Source organism: Sipha flava, unplaced genomic scaffold, assembly GCF_003268045.1.
Source record: "Sipha flava isolate LNK unplaced genomic scaffold, YSA_version1 222_pilon_pilon, whole genome shotgun sequence".
In the NCBI taxonomy this organism is placed as follows: Eukaryota; Metazoa; Arthropoda; class Insecta; order Hemiptera; family Aphididae; genus Sipha; species Sipha flava.
The window spans coordinates 803471-807969 of NW_020272853.1; the positions used below are offsets into that span (position 1 = coordinate 803471).

At 24.1% G+C, this 4499-nt stretch overlaps 1 long non-coding RNA gene across 1 annotated transcript; it reads right to left on the minus strand.

Moving 5' to 3' along the window:
• Positions 1 to 206: 206 nt before the first annotated feature.
• On the minus strand, positions 207 to 4046 carry LOC112683273. The gene is made up of 3 exons (XR_003148580.1): positions 4032 to 4046; positions 1459 to 1671; positions 207 to 441 (listed from the first exon to the last, which is right to left on the minus strand). It is a non-coding gene; the product is annotated as an uncharacterized LOC112683273 (long non-coding RNA).
• Between the last annotated feature and the right edge of the window lie 453 nt (positions 4047 to 4499).

A 4499-nucleotide genomic window follows, 5' to 3' on the forward strand; every position in this document is an offset into this window, starting at 1 on the left:
AGGCTGCTAGCGAAAGAAAAGGGTTTTTCAACAATCTGTTAAGCCATTTGATGGCCGAGTAATGTACGTCGGTAATGAGAAAAATGCGTGCCGCCTATAGAAGGTGCAATACACACGCACACCATCTTTTTACGTTATTATTATTAAAAAGAAAATCATAATAATAGTAATAATAATAATAATAATAATAAATAAATAAGAGTAAAAGAGGGAAGAAATTGCAACACTATAATAAAAACATCAGCAGCGACCAAAATAATAACAACGTGTTTCATTAATTGCGTATTGTACACCCGAGCTGTACGGTGTTACGTTTTTATGATAAAATATACTCGTCCGAATTATTTGGATCTGAATGCATATCGTCTTCGGTCATCAGGTACTCGATTCTGCTGCCGGGCGGCGGGTCAAAGTACATCGGCTTGTTAATGTTAGGCATGTCTAAGGAATGAAAAAAAATCTTTAATTGTATTACTTCTATCGACATACATAGTAGGTATTGTAAGTTTTACCACAAATCGAATGAAAAATAATTTGTTATCCAACTATAAAAATAATTATCATCCATCAACCAAACTTGCTATCTATGTCAATGGTAAACTTACATTACACCTACCTATCTGGTACTTAATTAGATCTATACACTCATTATCGTACTGGAATTCGACAACAAAGTATTATTCAAATTACTAAGTTTTCGTGGTTTCGTGGTTGAATCGTTTTAAATAAAGATTACTGATGCCTAAATCAAATGGATTTTGTTAATTTGCAAACTTATTAGAATGCAAATTTCTCCGAGTTAAATAAGCATTCAAATCTATATTTTTAATGATTATAAAATTTATATTTTTTAATGTACCTATATTTTTAAAAAATTACATGTATCTATAAGTCTTCAAAAAAATATTATCTAATCATTATTATATAGTATTACTTCGGATTAAATTTATTTTTAAATATAAAAATATGCAAACAATTATTCTCATAAATTTTAACCAATTAAAAAAAAAATAAATTCATAGAAATAATTATATCTTAGGTTCAAAAAATGAAACAAAACATTTAATTTAAAGTAGCTATATTATACCATAGTTACAACTTATAAATTATAAACATTCAAACGAATAGTGTTGATTGAATAAATATTGTGTTTCTTTTAAAAAATCTAAACTTGATCACAAATGTTAAAATAATAAAAAAATTAATTTTAATATATAATTAATTTTGTTTTTAATACTTAGCTGTGATATTGTGTTTTGATATTATCATTAGTTATTAGATAGTACTGTTATTACATAATTTCATTGGCTATAAAGTTGACGTATATTAAAATAAAAACATTTAAATGTTACTCAATTGTATATAGTATCGTTTACGATAATTTAAAATTATGTTCTTTGGAGAATATGTAGAATATTTCGTGTAAATACGAATATAATATAATTTGAATATATTTACTTATGATAGAGCAGTAAACGACGGAAAGCATGACGAGTAGAATAAAAATATTACTTAAATTACGCTTAAAGCACACGAACAAAAATATAACATTACACATTTGTGCATACTCACAACTTTATTGTAGTGACACGTATTGGTCGCATTAACCGTCTGCAGTCTTTTTTGAGTGATATAATAAAGAAAGAAATTGCACCATTGTGACATGTTTGTCTAAACAATATGCATATTGTGCGTAAACATTAAATACAATTGTTCATACTTCAAACTATATGTCTGGTTAAATATGAAACTATATTATGGTTGGTTGGCAATAGATATGACCTTAAATAAAATTTTTTAAAAATGAAAAACCCAACAAAATTCAAACATTGATGTTATTTCATTATATTTTTAAACAGCTTTTGTTTAGATTTTAGCCAGGTTAGTGTTGTTAGTACTGTTGTGATTTTTTATTCGTTAATTAAAATATAAAATATTTTATTTCATAGCAGAACATTTTTATATCATCGCACTATTAAAGACCATCTGAAATATATTTAAAATAGTGTATTATTTAATTCGTAATTTTATTGAAAAATATGTAAACATTTTTATTTTTATTTTTATCAAATTTAAACATGTTTTCTAATAATATATAAGTCAAATGCCATAATATACACACACACATATGTATATATATATTTCAATATTACATGAAATAAGTGTAAAAAAGTCTATAATTACCGACAACTCACTTCATTACAATAAAATTATTGTATCTTTTTGCGAAAATATATATGTATTTCTAAACAAAGTCTGTGTTGTTTGAAAAAGTTTTTATTTTTAATCTGTAAGAAACAGTAGACTTTTTTTTTTATAAAAATATAATAAACATAGACACGTAAAATATGTCAATCTTGCCGTAAAAAATCTAGTGAATTAAATATAATTTACCATTAGTTCAACTGAACTTGATAAATTATTGTGTATGATAATAACTTTAAGGTATTGTCATTTTCAACTCAACTCAAAAATATTAAAAATATTTATTTAGTCTAGATATTTTAAAATGTTAAATTTAATTCTTCACCATGAATTGAATTTATTTGTTTGGTAAATTATGACTTTTATGATTATTATTTGAAAATTATTATTTATATCACCTAATTAACGATTACGGTCTGTATGATATATGATTCCCTTACATAAGCTATTTATTTATTTATTGAAAATGTATTATTAATTACATTGAATAAATAAAAGTAAGATAAAATAGAAAATACATTAATAACACAAACAATTCTAATATTTGAACTTATTTTTTAAATAATAAATATTTAAACACTGTACATCTATAAAATTTAAAACTAAAATCTTTTACTGTTTAATGTTTTAAAATTATTAACAATAATAAATTATTTATAATTCTTATATTTATGCATACAATTAAATAATTATCGTGTAATATTGTTAATATATTTATTAAATACACAAAAGTAAAGGTAAGATTATATATAAGATATGTATATACATATATATACCTGTATAAATAATCTGTAAGAATTCATTATGAATGATTAATACATAATGATTTAAAAATTATCCCATTTTTTTTTTTTTTTTTTTTTTTATAAAAGGACAGTACATTGTCAAATTTGAACTTTAGTTAAGTTTTCAAAATGTTACATAAGAAATTATTTCATTATTCAAATTAAATCATTGATAGAGACCTACCGGTAAATCATTGAATTGTTTCATTACATTTATCAAAGTATTCACCTATTAACTGATAATACCTCAATGTTCAAGTAGTATACGATATTGATGTATAATGATGATCGATTTAAGACGAAAGAAAAACAGCTCCATTCGATTGTACACAAATATAATTTTAACCCTTTTATATTAAAACGTTTGTGTTCATAGTTTAAATTTCTTGAAATCTAAGAACTTATTTGAAATATATAAAGATAGAAGAATTAGATATCACATATTACCAACAAATCTACTTAGTACATAAACTATAATACGCGAAACAATAATTTATTATGGATAGTGGATCTGGCCATTGGTTTTATTTGTATGAACGACGTACAAAAGGTCTGGAGTAATTACAAAAATTTAAGACAACGTAACATAATTATTTACTAGTATTTTATTTAAATAACGTTACCATCAGGATATAAATAACTGATGTAATAGAGTCAGTGGCGCACAGAGGGAGGGTCAGGGGTGTCGACTAACATCCCTCAGAGAATTGGTGAATGGCTAGTTCTGTGTGAACTTGTATGAATATTTGTTTAATTTAAAACTAACCATTTTTTCAGCTATCCAAATCAACATACTAATTATGTTTACCCTAGAACTAAAGCGTCACATGAGAATAAGTAGTAGGGCTCAGTCCCAAAAACTATGCTATACAAACTTATAAATTAATACCTAGAAAATTGAAAAAAAATAAATATTAGGTTTATTTAAAAAAAAAAAATATTTTTAGTATCTTTGTTAGTAAGGAAAAACGAAAAAACACTTAAAAATAAGAATTATACTATGCCTAAACTCAGATTTTACTGGTGGTGGTGAGTGGGTACCTCAAAATATATATTTACAACACCCTTGTCAAAAATCTTCTGTGCGTCACTGGATAAATTATTGATGTTATAATATTTTACTTTATTTTCACGAACGTAATAAAAGTATAAATTACTTTAAAAAATAAAAAAATAAAAACAAATAGCAGCGTTTTATCATTGAAAAGTGTAATAATAATTTTTCTATTTTTGTTATTTCTTTGAGCTAGAATAAATATTTAAAGCATCCAGAAACAACGATAAATCAATTTTGATTAAATTTTAACATTAATCACGTGAAAACAGAACACATAAATATGAAAACAAAATTAATATGCACGTGTCACCAAGTAAGTAAAACATTTATTTGATGATAACAGGTGCCATTGACAATTATTATTGTAATATAAACTCAAAATACATTGTTTTTTATTTTTATCTACCAAATGAAAAACTGCTTTATTGTTTAGTTTTTCCTGTCATAGTTTA